Source organism: Protopterus annectens, chromosome 5.part0, assembly GCF_019279795.1.
Source record: "Protopterus annectens isolate FY-2018-M chromosome 5.part0, PAN1.0, whole genome shotgun sequence".
Lineage (NCBI taxonomy): Eukaryota > Metazoa > Chordata > Ceratodontiformes > Protopteridae > Protopterus > Protopterus annectens.
Genome location: NC_056735.1, coordinates 334,087,355 through 334,109,133, shown reverse-complemented (window position 1 = coordinate 334,109,133; position 21,779 = coordinate 334,087,355).

Below are 21,779 nucleotides of genomic sequence, written 5' to 3'. Positions count from 1 at the left end.
GTGTATAGGTACTAAGAGCATGTTAATAGTAGTCTGTGTATAGGTACTAGGAGAATGCTAATGGAAGTCTGGGTATAGGTACTAGGAGCATGATAATAGAAGGATGTGTATAGGAACTAAGAGCATGTAATAAAAGTCTCTAAATAGGTACTAGAAGCATGCTAATAGTAGTCTTTGTATAGGTAATAGGAGCATGCTAACAGAAGTCTGTGAATAGGTACTAGGAGCATGCTAATAGAAGTCTGTGTATAGGTACAAGGAGCATGTTAATAGTAGTCTCTGTATAGGTACTAGGAGCATGCTAATATAAGTCTCTGTATAGGTACTAGGAGCATGCTAATAGAAGGATGTGTATAGATACTAGGAGCATGTTCATAGAAGTCTCTGTATAGGTACTAGGAGCATGCTAATAGAAGGATGTGTATAGGTATTAGGAGCATGCTGAAACAAGGACATGTATATGTACTAGTAGCATGATAATAGAAGTCTGTGTATAGGTACTAGGAGCATGCTAATAGAAGGATGTGCTTTGGTACTAAAAGCATGCTAATAGAAGGATGTTTATCGGTACTAGGAGCATGCTAATAGAAGTCTCTGTATAGGTACTAGGAGCATGCTAATAGAAGTCTGTGTAAAGGTACTAGGGGCATGCTAACAGAAGTCTGTGTATAGGTACTAGGAGCATGTTAATACAAGTATGTGTATAGGTACTAAGAGCATGTTAATAGTAGTCTGTGCATAGGTACTTGGAGCATGCTAATAGGAGTATGTGAATCGGTACTAGGAAAATGCTAATAGAAGTCTGGGTATAGGTACTAGGAGAATGATAATAGAAGGATGTGTATAGGAACTAAGAGCATGTTAATAAAAGTCTCTAAATAGGTACTAGAAGCATGCAAATAGTAGTCTGTGTATAGGTACTAGGAGCATGCTAATAGAAATCTGTATTGGTACTAGGAGCATGCTAATAAAAGTCTCTGTATAAGTACTAGGAGCATGCTAATAGATGTATGTGTATAGGTACTAGAAGCATGCTAATAGATGTATGTGTATAGGTACTAGGAGATGCTAATAGAAGGATGTGCTTTGGTACTAAAAGCATGCTAATAGAAGTCTGTGTATAGGTACTAGGGGCATGCTAATAGAAGTCTGTGTATAGGTACTAGGAGCATGTTAATAGAAGTCTGTGTATAGGTACAAGGAGCATGCTAATAGAAGTCTCTGTATAGGTACTAGGAGCATGCTAATAGAAGTCTGTGTATAGGTACTAGGAGCATGCTAATAGAAGTCTGTGTATTGGTACTAGGAGCATGCTAATAGATGTCTGTGTATAGGTACTAGGAGCATGTTAATATAAGTCTGTGTATAGGTACTAGGAGCATGCTAATAGAAGTCTGTGCATAGGTACTAGGAGCATGCTAATAGAAGTCTGTGTATAGGTATTAGGAGCATGCTAATAGAAGTCTGTGTATAGCTACTAGGACCATGTCAGTAGAAGTCTGTGTATAGGTACTAGGATCATGTTAATAGTAGTCTGTGTATAGGTATTAGGAGCATGCTAATAGAAGTCTGTGTATAGGTACTAGGAGCATGATAATAGAAGTCTGGGTATAGGTACTAGGAGCATGCTAATAGAAGGATGTATAAAGGAAGTAGGAGCATGCTAAAAGAAGTCTCTGTATAGGAACTAGAAGCATGCTAATAGTAGTCTATGTATAGGTACTAGGAGCATGCTAATTGAAGTCTCTGTATAGGTACTAGGAGCATGCTAATAGAAGTATGTGCTTAGGTACCAGGAGCATGCTAATAGAAGTCTCTGTATAGGTACTAGGAGCATGCTAATAGAAGTCTGTGTATAGGTACTAGAAGCATGTTAATAGAAGGATATCCGTTGGTACTAAAAGCATGTTAATAGAATTCCTTGTATAGGTACTAGGAGCATGCTAAACAGAGGTTTTTGTATAGGTACTAGAAGCATGCTAATAGAAGTCTGTGTTTAGGTACTAGGAGCATGTTAACAGAAGTCTCTGTATAGGTACTAGGAGCATGTTAATAGAAGTCTGTGTATAGGTACTATGAGCATGTTAATAGAAGGATGTGCTTTAGTACTAAAAGCATGCAAATAGAAGTATTTGTATAGGTACTAGGAGCATACTAAAAATAAGTTTCTGTATGGGTACTAGGAGCATGTTAATAGAAGTCTCTGTTTAGGTACTAGGAGCATGCTAATAGAGTCTGTGTATAGGTACTAGGAGCATGTTAGAAGTCTGAGTATCGGTATTAGGAGCATGCTAATAGAAGTCTGTGTATAGGTACTAGGAGCATGCTAATAGAAGTCTATGTATAGGTACTAGGAGCATGCTAGTTGAAGTCTGTGAATAGGTACTAGGAGCAAGCTAATAGAAGTCTGTATATAGGTACTAGGAGCATGCTGATAGAAGTATGTGTATAGGTACTAGGAGCATGCTAATAGAACGATGTGCTTTGGTAATAAAAGCATGCTAATAGAAGGATGTGTATAGGTACTATGAGCATGTTAATAGAAGGATGTGCTTTGGTACTAAAAGCATGCAAATAGAAGTATTTGTATAGGTACTAGGAGCATGCTAAAAAGAAGTTTCTGTATAGGTACTAGGAGCATGTTAATAGAAGTCTCTGTTTAGGTACTAGGAGCATGCTAATAGAGTCTGTGTATAGGTACTAGGAGCATGCTAATAGAAGTCTGCGTATATGTACTAGGAGCATGCTAATAGAAGTCTATGTATGGGTACTAGGAAAATGCTAATTGAAATCTGTGAATAGGTACTAGGAGCAAACTAATAGAAGTCTGTGTATAGGTACTAGGAGCATGCTGAAAGAAGTATGTGTATAGGTACAAGGAGCATACTAATAGAAGGATGTGCTTTGGTACTAAAAGCATGCTAATAGAACGATGTGTATCGGTACTAGGAACATGCTAAACAGATGTCTCTGTATAGGTACTAGGCGCATGCTAATAGAAGTCTGTGTATAGGTACTAGGAGCATGTTAATAGAAGTCTGTGTATAGGTAATAGGAGCATGCTAATAGAAGTCTGTGTATAGGTACATGGAGCATGCTAACAGAAGTCTCTGTATAGGTACTAAGAGCATGGTAATAGAAGGATGTGTATAGGTACTATTAGCATGCTAATAGAAGGATGTGTATAGATACTAGGACCATGTTCATAGATGTCTCTGTATAGGTACTAGGAGCATGGTAATAGAAGGATGTGTATAGGTACTATGAGCATGCTAAAAGAAGTACATGTATATGTACTAGGAGCATGATAATAGAAGTCTGTGTATAGGTACTAGGAGAATGCTAATAGAAGTCTGTGTAAAGGTACTAGGAGCATGCTAATAGAAGTCTGTGTATATCTACTAGGAGCATGCTAATAGAAGTCTCTGTATAGGTACTAGGAGCATGCAAATAGAAGTCTGTGTATAGGTACTAGGAGCATGCTAATAGAAGCCTGTGTATAGGTACTAGGAGCATGCTAATAGAAGTCTGTGTATAGCTACTAGGAGCATGTCAGTAGAAGTCTGTGTATAGGTACTAGGAGCATGTTAATACAAGTCTGTGTATAGGTACTTGGAGCATGCTAATAGAAGTATGTGAATCGGTACTAGGAAAATGCTAATAGAAGTCTGGGTATAGGTACTAGGAGAATGATAATAGAAGGATGTGTATAGGAACTAAGAGCATGTTAATAAAAGTCTCTAAATAGGTACTAGAAGCATGCTAATAGTAGTCTGTGTATAGGTAATAGGAGCATGCTAACAGAAGTCTGTGTATAGGTACTAGGAGCATCTAATAGAAATCTGTATTGGTACTAGGAGCATGCTAATAGAAGTCTCTGTATAAGTACTAGGAGCATGCTAATAGATGTCTGTGTATTGGTACTAGAAGCATGCTAATAGATGTATGTGTATAGGTACTAGGATATGCTAATAGAAGGATGTGCTTTGGTACTAAAAGCATGCTAACAGAAGTCTGTGTATAGGTACTAGGGGCATGCTAATAGAAGTCTGTGTATAGGTACTAGGAGCATGTTAATAGAAGTCTGTGAATAGGTACAAGGAGCATGCTAATAGAAGTCTCTGTATAGGTACTAGGAGCAAGAAGTATGTGTATAGGTACTAAGAGCATGTTAATAGAAGGATATTCATTGGTACTAAAAGCATGTTAATAGAATTCTGTGTATAGGTACTAGGAGCATGCTAATAGAAGGATGTGCTTTGGTACTAAAAGCATGCTAATAGAAGGATGTTTATCGGTACTAGGAGCATGCTAATAGAAGTCTCTGTATAGGTACTAGGAGCATGCTAATAGAAGTCTGTGTAAACGTACTAGGGGCATGCTAACAGAAGTCTGTGTATAGGTACTAGGAGCATGTTAATACAAGTCTGTGTATAGGTACTTGGAGCATGCTAATAGAAGTATGTGAATCGGTACTAGGAAAATGCTAATAGAAGTCTGGGTATAGGTACTAGGAGAATGATAATAGAAGGATGTGTATAGGAACTAAGAGCATGTTAATAAAAGTCTCTAAATAGGTACTAGAAGCATGATAATAGTAGTCTGTGTATAGGTAATAGGAGCATGCTAACAGAAGTCTGTGTATAGGTACTAGGAGCATGCTAATAGAAATCTGTATTGGTACTAGGAGCATGCTAATAGAAGTCTCTGTATAAGTACTAGGAGCATGCTAATAGATGTCTGTGTATAGGTACTAGAAGCATGCTAATTGATGTATGTGTATAGGTACTAGGAGATGCTAATAGAAGGATGTGCTTTGGTACTAAAAGCATGCTAATAGAAGTCTGTGTATAGGTAATAGGGGCATGCTAATAGAAGTCTGTGTATATGTACTAGGAGCATGTTAATAGAAGTCTGTGTATAGGTACAAGGAGCATGCTAATAGAAGTCTCTGTATAGGTACTAGGAGCATGTTAATAGAAGGATATTCGTTGGTACTAAAAGCATGTTAATAGAATTCTGTGTATAGGTACTAGGAGCATGCTAAACAGAGGTTTCTGTATAGGTACTAGAAGCATGCTAATGGAAGTCTGTGTTTAGGTACTAGGAGCATGTTAACAGAAGTCTCTGTATAGGTACTAGGAGCATGTTAATAGAAGTCTGTGTATAGGTACTAGGAGCATGCTAATAGAAGGAAGTGTATAGGAACTAGAGCATGCCAATAGAAGTCTGTGTATAGGTTCTATGTGCATGCTAATAGAAGTCTGAGTATAGGTACCAGGGGCATGCTAATAGAAGTCTCTGTATAGGTACTAGGAGCATGTTTATAGAAGTCTGTGTATAGGTACTATGAGCATGTTAATAGAAGGATGTGCTTTAGTACTAAAAGCATGCAAATAGAAGTATTTGTATAGGTACTAGGAGCATACTAAAAAGAAGTTTCTGTATGGGTACTAGGAGCATGTTAATAGAAGTCTCTGTTTAGGTACTAGGAGCATGCTAATAGAGTCTGTGTATAGGTACTAGGAGCATGTTAGAAGTCTGAGTATCGGTATTAGGAGCATGCTAATAGAAGTCTGTGTATAGGTACTAGGAGCATGCTAATAGAAGTCTATGTATAGGTACTAGGAGCATTCTAGTTGAAGTCTGTGAATAGGTACTAGGAGCAAGCTAATAGAAGTCTGTATATAGGTACTAGGAGCATGCTGATAGAAGTATGTGTAAGGTATAAGGAGCATGCTAATAGAACGATGTGCTTTGGTAATAAAAGCATGCTAATAGAAGGATGTGTATAGGTACTATGAGCATGTTAATAGAAGGATGTGCTTTGGTACTAAAAGCATGCAAATAGAAGTATTTGTATAGGTACTAGGAGCATGCTAAAAAGAAGTTTCTGTATAGGTACTAGGAGCATGTTAATAGAAGTCTCTGTTTAGGTACTAGGAGCATGCTAATAGAGTCTGTGTATAGGTACTAGGAGCATGTTAGAAGTCTGAGTATCGGTATTAGGAGCATGCTAATAGAAGTCTGTGTATAGGTACTAGGAGCATGCTAATAGAAGTCTATGTATAGATACTAGGAGCATGCTAATTGAAGTCTGTGAATAGGTACTAGGAGCAAGCTAATAGAAGTCTGTATATAGGTACTAGGAGCATGCTGATAGAAGTATGTGCATAGGTACTAGGAGCATGGTAATAGAAGGATGTGCTTTGGTACTAAAAGAATGCTAATAGAAGGAAATGTATCGGTACTAGGAGCATGCTAATAGAAGTCTCTGTATAAGTACTAGGCACATGCTAATAAAAGTCTGTGTATAGGTACTAGGAGCATGTTAATAGAAGTCTGTGTATAGGTACTAGGAGCATGCTATTGGAAGTTTGTGTATTGGTACTAAGAGCATGCTAATAGAAGTCTGTGTATAGGTACTAGGAGCATGTTAATAGAAGTCTCTGTATAGGTACTAGGAGCATGCTAATAGAAGGATATGTATAGGTACTAGGAGCATGCTAAAAGAAGGACATGTATATGTACTAGGAGCATGATAATAGAAGTCTGTGTATAGGTACTAGGAGCACGCTGATAGAAGTCGCTGTATAGGTACTAGGAGCATGCTAATAGAAGTCTGTGTATAGGTACTAGGAGCATGCTAATAGAAGGATGTGTATAAGTACTAGGTGCATGCTAAAAGAACTCTGTTTATATGTACTAGGAGCATGCTAATCGAAGTCTGGGTTTATGTTCTAGGAGCATGTTAATAGAAGTCTGTGTATAGGTACTAGGAGCATGTTAATAGAAGTCTCTGTATGGGTACTAGGAGCATGTTAATAGAAGTCTGAGTATAGGTACTATGAGCTTGCTAATAGAAGTCTCTGTACAGGTACTAGGAGAATGCTAATAGAAGTCTGTGTATAGGTACTAGGAGCATGTAAATAGAAGGATGTGTATAGGTACTAGGAGCATTCTAATAGAAGTCTAAGTATAGGTACAAGGAGCATGTTAATAGAAGTCTGTGTATAGGTAGTAGCAGCATGTCAATAGAAGTCTATGTATCGGTGCTAGGAGCATGTTAACAGAAGGCTGTGTATAGGTACTAGGAGCATGCTAATAGAAGTCTCTCTATAGGTACTAGGAGCAGGCTAATAGAAGTCTCTGTATAGGTACTAGGAGCATGCTGATAGAAGTCTGGGTATAGGTACTAGGATCATGCTAATAGAAGGATGTGTATAAGTACTAGGAGCATGCTAATAGAATTCTGTGTATAGGTACAAGGAGCATGTTAATAGAAGTCTGTGTATAGGTACTAGGAGCATGATAATAGAAGCCTCTGTATAGGTACTAGGAGCATGCTAACAGAAGTCTGTGTATAGGTACAAGGAGCATGTTAATAGAAATCTGTTTATAGGTTCTATGAGCTTGTTAATGGAAGTCTGTGTATAGGTACTAGGAGCATGCTAATAGAAGTCTCTGTATAGGTACTAGGAAAATGCTAACAGAAGGATGTGTATAGGTACTAGGAGCATGCTAAAAGAAGTCTGTGTATAGGTACTAGGAGCATGCTAATAGAAGGATTTGTATAGGTATTTGGAGCATGCTAATAGAAGTCTCCGTATAGGTAACATGAGCGTGCTAATAGAAGTCTATGTATAGGTACTAGGAGCATGTTAACAGAAGTCTCTGTATAGGTACTAGGAGCATGCTAATAGAAGTCTGTGTATAGGTAGAGCATGCTAATAGAAGTCTGTGTATAGGTACTAGGAGCATGCTAATAGAAGGATGTGTATAGGTACTAGGAGCATGCTAATAGAAGGATGTGTATAGGTACTAGGAGCATGCTAATAGAAGTTTGTGTATAGGTACTTGGAGCATGCCAATAGAAGTTTGTTTATAGCTACTAGGAGCATGTTAATAGAAGTCTGTGTATAGGTACTAGGGGCATGCTAATAGAAGCCTCTGTATAGGAAGTAGGAGCATGCTAATACAAGTCTCTGTATAGGTACTAGGAGCATGTTAATATAAGTCTGTGTATAGGTACTAGGAGCATGCTAATAGAAGTATCTGTATAGGTATTAGGAGCATGCTATTAGAAGTCTGTGTATAGATACTAGGAGCATGTAATAGAAATCTGTCATTAGGTAATAGGTGCACACTAACAGAAGGATGTGTATAGATATAAGGACCATGCTAATATAAGTCTGTGTATAGGTACTAGGAGCTTGCTAATAGAAGTCTGTGTATAGGTACTAGGGGCATGCTAATAGAAGTATGTGTATAGGTACTAGGAGCATGCTAATTAAAGTCTGTGTATAGGTACTAGGAGCATGCTAATAGAAGGATGTGTATAGGTACTAGGAGCATGCTAATTAAAGTCTGTGTATAGGTACTAGGAGCATGGTAATAGAAGGTATAGGTACTAGGAGCATGTTAATAGAAGTATCTGTATAGGTACTAGGAGCATGCTAATAGAATGTATAGGTTCAAGGAGCATGCTAATAGAAGGATGCGTATAGGTACTAGGAGCATGCTAATAGAAGTCTATGTATAGGTACTAGGAGCATGTTAATAGAAGGCTGTGTATAGGTACTAGGAGCATGCTAATAGAATGTATAGGTACTAGGAGCATGCGAATAGAAGTCTGTGTATAGGTACTTGGAGCATGTTAATAGAAGTCTCTGTATAGGTACTAGGATCATGCTAATAGAAGGATGTGTATAGGTACTAGGAGCATGCTAATAGAAGGGCGTGTATAGGTACTAGGAACATGCTAATAGAAGTCTGTGTGTAGGTACTTGGAACGTGCCAATAGAAGTTTGTTTATAGGTACTAGGAGCATGTTAATAGAAGTCTGTGTATATGTACTAGGAGCATGCTAATAGAAGCCTCTGTATAGGTAGTAGGAGCATGCTAATCGAAGTCTCTGTATAGGTACTAGTAGCATGTTAATAGAAGTCTGTGTATAGGTACTAGGAGCATGCTAATATGTCTCTGTATAGGTACTAGGTGCATGCTAATAGAAGGATGTGTATAGCTATAAGGACCATGCTAATATAAGTCTGTGTATAGGTACTAGGAGCTTGCTAATAGAAGTCTGTGTATAGGTACTAGGAGCATGCTAATAGAAGTCTGTGTATAGGTACTAGGAGCATGCTATTAGAAGTCTGTGTATAGTTACTAGGAGCATGTAATAGAAATCTGTGTATAGGTACTAGGTGCATGCTAATATGTCTCTGTATAGGTACTAGGAGCATGCTATTAGAAGTCTGTGTATAGTTACTAGGAGCATGTAATAGATGTATGTGTATAGGTCCTAGGAGCATGCTAATAGAAGGATGTGTATAGGTACTAGGAGCATGCTAATAGAAGTCTATGTATAGGTACTAGGAGCATGTTAATAGAAGGCTGTGTATAGTTACTAGGAGCATGCTAATAGAAGTTTTGTATAGGTACTAGGATCATGTGAATAGAAGTCTGTGTATAGGTACTAGGAGCATGTTAATAGAAGTCTGTGTATAGGTTCTTGGAGCATGTTAATAGAAGTCTCTCTATAGGTACTAGGAGCATGCTAATAGAAGGATGTGTATAGGTACTAGGAGCATACTAATAGAAGGATGTGTATAGGTACTAGGAACATGCTAATAGAAGTCTGTGTGTAGGTACTTGGAGCATGCTAATAGAAATCTGTGTATAGGTACTAGTAGCATGCTATTAGAAGTCTGTGTATTGGTACTAGGAGCATGTTAATAGAAGTCCCTGTATAGGTACTAGGAGCATGCTAATAGAAGTCTGTGTATAGGTAGAGCATGCTAATAGAAGTCTGTGTATAGGTACTAGGAGCATGCTAATAGAAGTATCTGTGAAGGTACAAGGAGCATGCTAATAGAAGGATGTGTATAGGTACTAGGAGCATGCTAATAGAAGGATGTGTATAGGTACTAGGAGCATGCTAATAGAAGTTTGTGTATAGGTACTTGGAGCATGCCAATAGAAGTTTGTTTATAGCTACTAGGAGCATGTTAATAGAAGTCTGTGTATAGGTACTAGGGGCATGCTAATAGAAGCCTCTGTATAGGAAGTAGGAGCATGCTAATACAAGTCTCTGTATAGGTACTAGGAGCATGTTAATATAAGTCTGTGTATAGGTACTAGGAGCATGCTAATAGAAGTATCTGTATAGGTATTAGGAGCATGCTATTAGAAGTCTGTGTATAGATACTAGGAGCATGTAATAGAAATCTGTCATTAGGTAATAGGTGCACACTAACAGAAGGATGTGTATAGATATAAGGACCATGCTAATATAAGTCTGTGTATAGGTACTAGGAGCTTGCTAATAGAAGTCTGTGTATAGGTACTAGGGGCATGCTAATAGAAGTATGTGTATAGGTACTAGGAGCATGCTAATTAAAGTCTGTGTATAGGTACTAGGAGCATGCTAATAGAAGGATGTGTATAGGTACTGGGAGCATGCTAATAGAAGTCTGTGTATAGGTACTAGGAGCATGGTAATAGAAGGAATTGTATAGGTACTAGGAGCATGTTAATAGAAGTATCTGTATAGGTACTAGGAGCATGCTAATAGAAATATGTGTATAGGTACTAGGAGCATGCTAATAGAAGGATGCGTATAGGTACTAGGAGCATGCTAATAGAAGTCTATGTATAGGTACTAGGAGCATGTTAATAGAAGGCTGTGTACAGTTACTAGGAGCATGCTAATAGAAGTCTGTGTATAGGTACTAGGAGCATGCGAATAGAAGTCTGTGTATAGGTACTTGGAGCATGTTAATAGAAGTCTCTGTATAGGTACTAGGATCATGCTAATAGAAGGATGTGTATAGGTACTAGGAGCATGCTAATAGAAGGGCGTGTATAGGTACTAGGAACATGCTAATAGAAGTCTGTGTGTAGGTACTTGGAACGTGCCAATAGAAGTTTGTTTATAGGTACTAGGAGCATGTTAATAGAAGTCTGTGTATATGTACTAGGAGCATGCTAATAGAAGCCTCTGTATAGGTAGTAGGAGCATGCTAATCGAAGTCTCTGTATAGGTACTAGTAGCATGTTAATAGAAGTCTGTGTATAGGTACTAGGAGCATGCTAACAGACGTCTGTGTATAGGTACTAGGAGCATGCTAATAGAAAGATGTGTATAGGTACTAGGAGCATGCTAATAGACGTCTGTGTATAGGTACTAGGAGCATGCTAATAGAAGTCTGTGTATAGGTACTTGGAGCATGTTAACAGAAGTCTCTATAGCTACTAGAAGCATGTTAATAGACATCTGTGTATAGGTACTAGGAGCATGGTAATAGAAGTCTCTGTATAGGTACTAGGAGCATGCTTATAGAATGACTTGTATAGGTACTAGGAGCATGCTAATAGAAGTCTCTGTATAGATACTAGGAGCATGCTAATAGATGTATGTGTATAGGTCCTAGGAGCATGCTAATAGAAGGATGTGTATAGGTACTAGGAGCATGCTAATAGAAGTCTATGTATAGGTACTAGGAGCATGTTAATAGAAGGCTGTGTATAGTTACTAGGAGCATGCTAATAGAAGTGTTTGTATAGGTACTAGGATCATGTGAATAGAAGTCTGTGTATAGGTACTAGGAGCATGTTAATAGAAGTCTGTGTATAGGTTCTTGGAGCATGTTAATAGAAGTCTCTCTATAGGTACTAGGAGCATGCTAATAGAAGGATGTGTATAGGTACTAGGAGCATACTAATAGAAGGATGTGTATAGGTACTAGGAACATGCTAATAGAAGTCTGTGTGTAGGTACTTGGAGCATGCTAATAGAAATCTGTGTATAGGTACTAGTAGCATGCTATTAGAAGTCTGTGTATTGGTACTAGGAGCATGTTAATAGAAGTCCCTGTATAGGTACTAGGAGCATGCTAATAGAAGTCTCTGTATAAGTACTAGGAGCAATGTAATAGAAGGATGTGTATAGGTACTAGGAGCATGCTAATAGAAGTCTGTGTTTAGGTACTAGGAGCATGCTAATAGAAGTCTGTGTATAGGTACTAGGAGCATGCTAATAAAAGTCTGCGTATAGTTACTAGGAGCATGTTAATATAAATCTGTGTATAAGTACTAGGAGAATGCTAATAGAAGTCTGTGTATAGGTACTAGGAGCATGCTAATAGAAGTCTGTGTATAGGTACTAGGAGCATGCTAATAGAAGTCTGTGTATAGGTTCTAGGAGCATGCTAATATAAGTCTGTGAATAGTTACTAGGAGCTTGCTAATAGAAAGATGTGCTTTGGTAGTAAAAGCATGCTAATACAAGGATTTGTATGGGTACTAAGAGCATGCTAATAGAAATATGTGCATAGGTACTAGGAGCATACTAATAGAAGGGTGTGTATAGGTAGTATAAGCATGCTATTAGAAGTCTTTATGTAGGTACTTGGAGCATGCTAATAGAAATCTGTCTATAGTTACTAGGAGCATGCTAATAGAAGTCTCTGTATAGGTACTAGGAGCATGCTAATAGAAGTCTCTGTATAGGTACTAGGAGCATGCTAATAGAAGGATATGTATAGGTACTATCAGCATGCTAACAGAAGTCTTTGTATTGGTACTCGGAGCATGTTAATAGAAGTCCCTGTATAGGTACTAGGAGCATGCTAATAGAAGTCTCTGTATAAGTACTAGGAGCATACTAATAGAAGGGTCTGTATAGGTGCTATAAGCATGCTATTAGAAGTCTTTATATAGGTACTTGGAGCATGCTAATAGAAATCTGTCTATAGTTACTAGGAGCATGCTAATAGAAGTCTCTGTATAGGTACTATGAGCATGCTAATAGAAGTCTGTGTATAGGTGCTATGAGCATGCTAATAGAAGTCTCTGTATAGGTACTAAGAGCATGCTAATAGATGTCTGTGTATAGGTACTAGAAGCATGTTAATAGAAGTTTGTGTATAGGTACTAGGAGCATGCTAATAGAAGTGTCTGTATAGGTACTAGGAGCATGCTAATAGAAGTATCTGTATAGGTACTAGGAGCATGCTAATAGAAGGATGTGTATAGGTACTATGAGCATGCTAATAGAAGTCTGTGTATAGGTACTAGGAGCATGCTAATAGAAGTCGGTGTATAAGTGCTAGGAGCATGCTAATAGAAGTCTGTGAGTAGGTACTAGGAGCATGCTAATAGAAAGATGTGCTTTGGTACTAAAAGCATGCTCTTAGAAGGATGTGTATAGGTACGGAGGGCATGCTAATAGAAAAATGTGCATAGGTACTAGGAGCATACTAATAGAAGGGTGTGTTTACGTACTATAAAGATGCTAATAGAAGTCTTTATATAGGTACTTGGAGCATGCTAATAGAAATCTGTCTATAGGTACTAGGAGCATGCTAATAGAAGTCTCTGTATAGGTACTAGGAGCATGCTATTAGAAGTCTCTGTATAGGTACTAGGAGCATGCTAATAGAAGTCTCTGTATAGCTACTAGGAGCATGCCAATAGAAGGCTGTGCATAGGTATTAGGAGCATGCTAACAGAAGGATGTTTATAACCACTGAAGGGAGTTGTATCAGGGCATCTCCTTCATACCCTTGAAATGCTTCTATCTTAGAACATACTAGATGCCCCATATCTCTTTCCTCTCAATTCTGTTATCATTTCTTCTCCTTTTTATGTCAGGTTTTGATGCTACATCATAAAAACACATGCCACTCCACTGCTTAAACTCTGTCTTACCATAGAAAAATATAGTTTGTGACAGGACCATATGGTAGGTGTGAAAGAGGGGCCCAGTTTCATCCCCTGAAATGATTATACAAAAAAGTCTATGTGGATACCATGGCTCTAATAATGAGGTGCTTGAAAACTATGAACACAATCTGAAGTTGCAAGGTTGATAGCTTATATGGCAAATGCATGGTTGAACTTAGGCATAGGTGACCTCGGTTGCCACTTAGGGTGCTACTTGGCCAGGGTTGATTTCTGACATCTCCATTGTTTCACACTCAGGATAAAATGGTGCTCCAGCTATTCAAAGTGGCTGCAATGCTCTACAAGTGAAATGATACATTATTTTTTAATTTCTGGGCTTTATACTCAGTCCTACCCATAGTCAATGCAAAGCATCACAAAGATACAAGGTTCTTTGAGGTGCTGTGATCTGTTGTTTAGATCACAATGGTAGAACTAAGTAGAAAACTGGGAAAATTTGAATGATGGAAAGTAACCACAATACCATTGGAAGTGCACGTCATGTGTAGTTTATAGCAGGTAAGCTTGTTTTAAGAATATTTGACATGGGGTTGAGTATATATTTATACATTTAATATTTAGTTTATCATGTATTTGTTTTTCCTTGCTGATGTCATCAACTACTGCCTTTATAAAGCAAATTGTTGTTACTAAATGCTAGATTAGTACTAAAAAGGTACATTTTGTGCCCACACCAGTCTGCTTGACTACTGCCTTGCAAAAAAAGAAATATATTTTCCCATAAAGGAACCATATGCTTGATCTCCTTTTTGATGTTTTAGTAAGATGTCTTTTGATTTAGAAGTTGTCCTGCACCAGAATATTGAGGGGATCCTTTTTGTATGAGGGGATCATTTTTGTATGAGGTATTCTGTGGTTTATAGCTGAATGCAATCTCATAACTGCTAAATATAAACTATTGAAGCATCTACTTGAATTGGTCATCCTCAGCCTATCCACAGGACTTGTGTCTCATGCTTGGACAACAGCCGATATAACTCCTCTACACCAGGGTAGCCCCTCTACAGACCAAGGTATTTATACACCTGTCAGCTTCACCAGCCCTATATGCAAAGCCATGGACTGTATCATAGCCCAACTCATTTATATAGACATAGACAAATTAACTGAACTAGACCTCACCCAGTTTGGTTTTGAGAATAATAGGTCCCATCTCCTGAACCTAGTAAATTTCTTTGAAAAGATTACAGAAGATGTGGACAGTGGTTACTCCATAAATGCTGCTTATCTTGCCTTTTCCAATGCTTTTGACAGTATTCCCAATGCAGGTATTTTTAAACAAATGCAATGAAAACTGCTGCTTTTGTCAGCTGGATTGTAAGTGTTATATCCAACAAGCAATGCTGTGAAAGTTGCTGATACCCTCTCTAAATATAACACTATAAATTATGGGGTTTCAGAGGGACAGGTGCTGAGCCCTGTCGTATTTGACATTTATTTTGCAGACATCCAAGCCAATATCCCAGAAATGTGGTTGATTAAATTTGCTGATGACAAGCTAGGCACTATTATCCACTCACCCACTGATTGTAAACTACTACAAAAAGGCCATGCCTAGTTTTCTGAAAACATTCTCAAGTGAGATAAAAAAAAAGTTCATCTTGGTAGCATTTGGAAATAAAAGCTGCTCACACCTCATATGCTATAACTTTATACTCCTCTTCAGATCAGTATGGTCATAAGTGACCTGGGTATTCACATGGGCAACTCTTTCTTATTTGATCATTGTATTTCCAACAGTCGGAAAATCCCTCAATCTTGTCCAGTTAATATCTAAGAGAATATCTTCAAGAACCAATGAAATCAGAGTACCACTGCACTATTCCCTTATTAAGTACATCACTGAGTACACTGTCCTGTTTTTTATGTGCAAATCCAAGTATATTGTTTAGATGGAAAGGACCCAACAATTTTTAAACAAGAAAATTAAAGGTTGTAGTTCCTTCAACTATCCTGACAGATTTTCACAGCTCTCCTTATACTCAGTGTCCTACTGACTGCTCTGAGATGAGCTGCATCTCACAATTTGAGCCATAAAAGACCCATTTATATTCAATGTGCTAGTTCTTTACAAAACAAGTGGTTCTACAAACACCCTTCCTAAGGAACTAAATCTACACCAACATATAAATAAGACTTGCTGAAGGGATAGGTTCTTAACTCACTGTATTCCTACCCTATGGAATAAGTTCTTGCTTCAAGTCAAGCAAATAACTACTTTGTTTGTCTTTAAGGCTAGACTTGATGATTGGATGAGCTGACATATTGGATGAGCTGACATAAATGTACACTGGAGTTATTATGTATGGTCCTGTTCAACTTGGGAAATGAAAACTAACAAGTGCTTCTAAAGGGTAGCAAGAATGTTTGAGTGCTCACTTAAAGTTGTATATGACTAGGCATCTTATGGTTCCTTCATTAGTATTGTTCCTATGTTCCTATTGAGGACCCTCCCAATCGACCCTCATCCCACTGATGGGGAACAAATGGATTGGCTGGGAGGGGTTTACCTTTGGGTATAAGACATTTTCTGCTCTTAAAGGCCTGAAACTGTAATGGACTTTACCTACTGCAGATGACTGCATACTTTCTGACATCTTCTGGATGAAGTGTGAGATGTTTTGTTAGTAGATGATGTATTGATTTTAGTACGGTCTATCTAATATTTTGTCAGACTTGTTCCCTGGTTTAGAAATTAGTGTAAAACCATTCATACCATTTGTATTCCTTTTTTTCTGAAATGTTGCTGTCAAAAAGATGTATTGTGAAGGTCAATATCTCTAAGCTAAATGGACACAATGGGGAAGTCCAAAATGCAGTACATCAGACATGACAGCTGTATAATGTACTCTTACTCTTGTAGCTGGTGATAATTGATTGGGTTGGGTCAATTCTTTTGGCTGCATGGTAAAGAAATATCACCCTTTTCTTTCACTCAAAGCCAATACTGTCTACTTCCTGTTCTATAAAATATGGGAGTGGCTAAGCATGGACTAACCATATGCAGAATTGAGCCAGTAAGTCTGTAAAGTGTCCATTTTGTGACACAGAAACAAGTAAATGAAAAATGTGAACTGAGACTTGTTTGCCTGTTTTTATAGTAGAAATCACTCACTGCAGACCTTCTGCTGATATTTTTCATGTATATATTTTCCTTTGCTTTTGATTCTTATTCAAGAGCTACATGCAAGTTCAAGAGGACTGAGAATTTAAGAACCAGTATTACACAGCATAGATACTTACATGTATAATCATAGAGACTTAATGGCATTTTTGACCCTCTTAAATGTCCAAACCATTATAAATCCAAATAGTAGACATGCATGACTCTTTTTATGGTTCCAATAAAATATCACTGATATCACAGATAAAACACATAAATAGACATTTTTATTATCAAGGACTGTTCTACACACTTTTTGGCAGAAAAAAGAAGACATTCTAATTGCCTAATTGAATTTGTCAAAATTTAGATTGCCTAATGGTCAAGACTTAAGAAGAGTCAAAATTGACACTAAAGAAACTCTGCCAAATGATTCATGTAATTCTTTCTAGAGAAGTACATTCAGTGAGAAAATGATTTTAAAGAGGATGAAATTCATTTCATCATCATCAACACTCTTTTTCCCATTTTCAACATGTGGTCCAAGTGTCATATCAACTGTCACCATCTCTCTCAAGTCAATGCCACTCTTCTACCTTCTTCAACAGTCATGCTTGACTGTAACAAGTCTTCTGTCACACAACCATCTATCTCTTTGCTGGATGCTCTCATTTCCTCTTGACTTCTGTCTGTCCAAATCTTCTTCATCAGATTGTGTTCTGCTTTCCTGCACATGTGCCCAGACCACTGGAATCTGTTATCTTTCACCTACTCTGCAATTGGAGCTACTTTGACTTTTTCACTGATGTCCTTATTTCTTCATCTTTTCCATAGTGTGCATCCTACAACCCATCTCAGGTACTTCATCTCCATCATCTCTAGCTTCCTCAGCTATTCTACCTTTACTGCCCAAGTTTCCATACCATACATTGCTAATGGTTGCATCACTGTTTTGTACACTTTACTTTTAAATTTCTTTGGCATTCTTCTGTCATACACTATTCCTGACACTCTGTGACAGTTGGCTGCAGCCCCTCTGATTCTATTTTTGACCTCCTTATTCAGCCTTCCATTTTCCTGAGCCACCCCGTTCAGACACTTGAAGCTGTTAACCTGTTCCACTATTTTCTCTTCTATCTCAGTTCTTAGCTTCTTCTATTTTCTCTCATTTGTTGTCATTTCATCTGTCTTGTCTATACTTAGCTGCATCCCATGAGCCTTCAGTTTTGAATTCCAGGCCCCTATCCTTTACCTTGGTTGATCTGTCCCCTCCAGCCTGTTTGCAGATGCAATCCGTCACCAGTATGAAGCTCATCTGAATATAAATGGGTCTTTTATGGCTCAACCCTGATATACACCCAGTTGCACTGGAAGACCATCTGTGACACCAAAAACTGTTCATAGTTGAGTCATTGGGTCCTTGTACAGTCTGCACTAACTCTACCAATGTTACTGGGACTTTGAACCACTGCAGGACTGCCCAAATCAGATTTCTTGCGATCTTGTCATATGTTTTCTCCAAGTCTAGCAATACCCTGATGGACTATTTCTTCTTCTCTAGCATCTACACAACAATATGTCTCACTGCAAACATTGGGTCAGTTGTGCTGTATCCTGATCTGAATACAAACTGCTCATCTCCCATCTTACTTTCTGCTACTCTGCACATTCATTTATTAGGAACGATCTCCAGAACACTCATGCAATGTGACAGGAGGTTGATACCGCTGTACTGCCAGCAGCAGTGGATGTCCCCTTTGTTCTTGTACTCTGGTACTAGTATGCTTATTTTCCAGTCATCTGGGATATGCCATTGTCTCCATACTGCTGTGAGTACCCTCAGAAGCCATTTCTCCCTTATCTCAACTGACATCTTGATCATATCTGTTGTGATCTCACCTGACCCTGTTGCCTTCCCTGACTTAATTTTCCTTAGTGCTTTTCTTACATCTTCGAAGGTGGGCTCCTCCTCTTCTTTCATTGAAGGTTGTGTCTCTGGCAGTATAGCTTCTGTGGGATTTTCTTGATTCACAAGCTGTTGAAAGTACTCCTAACATTTACCTTTGATTTTCTGTGGGCTGGTAAGCAGGTTGTTGCTGATATTTCTTAAAAAGCGTGTCTGACTATCTTCTTTATCTTTTGGTCTTTATTTTGTACCCTGATAGTTCCTTTGTCCCATCTACTGAGTCACTTTCCAGAAGATGATAGAGTACCTCTGGTACCTTGATGTTCATCATATTTATCAATGTGCAGTACCATTATCTACATGGGTTATTTCCTGCCAATGAAATAACTGCCAGACAGCTTCTACAGAGAACCTTCCACATACCCAAGCTGCCAAGCAGCTCAAGCTGAATGGAGTAAAATACAAGATTTGGAGCCAAGACCTTCAGAGCTATACTGCCACTGAAGACTACACTAAGGCTTTTGAGGATTGATGGTCAGCTTGGTGAGGCTTTTGAGGATTGATGGTCAGCTTGGTTCTGTTCCTTTGCTGGGCAAATAAATTCCCTTTGGGGGAAAACCTTCCATTTTCTAAATGCTGTTTGTGTTTTATCACTTTCCTTTTCATAAAAATTATTTTAAAGCTAGGGGTTTTGGACAGTCATGGGACTGTATCATACTTTTAAATAGGAGTGGTCTTTTTTTGCTGTCAATATAAAAGTCTTGTAAGGTAACTGAAAAACTTTTTCTGTAGAAAATTATGTTTATTTCACTTTTGGGGGCTGGCAAAGTGTTTTAGAGTACTTGTTACTGCATGTTTTTCTGTTAAAAAGTGACTTCTAAAGACTAGTAGTTCTTACTAACATTTGCTGCTTGTCTTCTCCAGGAAGAGGCATCACTTTAGGCTTGACCATGGAACAAACTACATGTCCCACAGTCAGACTTTCTTCCAGCCATGAAAAAAAAAGTTAAGCAAACAGTCTTTGCCCCACTGTAGGCTAGCAATTTACATCAGCCACAGGTGGGTGACTCTGCTGTGGTCATTTGTTGCACCTCAGACTAATAATCTTTTACCCCAGATCTCTCTGGTGTGGCATTTACAGCCACTATGGACTGAGAATTAGCCACATCTTTTATGGGTGTTGTGGTCCCCCAGAGGGCAATGGAGAGCCATTATTGTCAGTCTTGCTAGAGTGAACAGGGAAGCCATCCATGTTGTGTCAGAATGCTCTGATGATCCCTGGGGAGGCTACTGTTGCTATTAATGACACTATTGGTCCCATTTATCTTACAAAAAAAAACCCAGAAAACTAAGCATGTGTCTACACTTCCTCAAATTTCCTTAGGAAGGAGTAGTTTACTGTGTCTGGCTCGGGGTTTAATGTAGGTTATTTATCTTTCTTGTAAAGTTGTTTCTGGTAAAAGAAATAAGGATACCTATTTTTCTGAAGAGATTCAAGATTCCAAAGCTGAACAGGAAGACACTTCAGACCAGGAGGAGAGCTCAGTTTCTGATTCTACCTGTGGGGGAGTGTTCTCTTTCTCTGAGACTATTGCTAGAATGTGCCAGTGTTTTCAGTGGGAGCACACTGAGATTTTCAGTCCCTTAGAAAATACTATGAGCTGTTACAGCAGGAATTTCCTGAACCTTTAGCAATGCTTCCTGTCCTGTCTGCTTTAGATGATATGTGTGCTACTGCCTGCAATTTTTCTGACAGTCAGCCAGTTCCTTAGTCTTTCAAATTGTTATACTCTATTCTCAAACCTGACCCATCAGCTATAGCTTTAGATGATCCAACTGCTGCTAAACACATAGTTAATCCCAATCCTACTCTTTCTGATAAGAATGAGAAAATTGTTGATCAGTAAGGGGAAAGTGTATGCTTCTCCAAATTTGATTTTCAAAAATTTGAATTGTCAGAAAGTATAAGGAATATTTTAACTGCAATTTCGTTTTGGGAAAAAAAATATCTGCTTTAAATAATTTATTTTTTTTTCTATTCACTGGTCACTACTCATTGTTTACAGTGTGTGTATGACTCTGTTGAGACTCTTTCCTGGACTTTGCCACTGGTACTGTTTTGAAGAGGTTTGCATGGATGCATTCTCTCTGATGATATTAAAATGGGACTTTAAATTCTCCTTTGTATAGACATTTAGTTTTTGGCCCCTTTGCTACAGAAGTGATCAAAAACATATTGAAAGGAGTAAGCTGATCCAGGGAATCTCTAAGATTTTAAAGCCCTTATTTTCCAAATTTTCTTAGGGATTTTAACTCCTTGTCCAGTTTTGGAAAAAAATAGAATAAACAGTCTCAGGAAATGCTGGTAATTAGGCATTTAAGAAGAAATGGCAAAGGAGGTTCCAAAAAGAAGCCTGAACCTCCCAAAACCAAGAACATTCCAACAAATCTAACTATTCAAGAGACCTTGTGACCCACTCCCAGCCTGCCCCATTTTTTTTCTTCCAGAAAGTCTGAATCACCATTTTTCTCTTTGGCAACAGATAGTTTCAGACAAATGGTTATGAAGATCATTTATCATGGTTACAGATGGCAGTAGGAGGAAATTCATCCTTTCCAGAAGTTCATTCCTCATCCTCTAGATCAGCCTTTTCATTTTTATTTTATTATTTATTTGACATTTGTTGACCAGAATATTCTGACTGAGCTAAAGCCCTTTTTCAGCAGAGGCTCAAGGAGAAAAGTTCCACAGTAAATTACAAATTAATAAATACAATAGTATTATATTCAAACATTACAGGTATAATACATTATGAGACATGTCTATTTTACAGAGATTTTTTGTTTGGGCCGAGGTAGAACAGTAAAAATGCAGCCTTTTGTCATAGTTTAAATAAAGATAATTATATATGTGCTGTCGCCTCACAGCAAGACGTTGTCCCGATCGATTCTCAGCTGGAGCGTCTTCTGTGTAGAGGCATACGTGAATGGGGCGTGCCTTCGTTGAAGGTTGTGCATCAG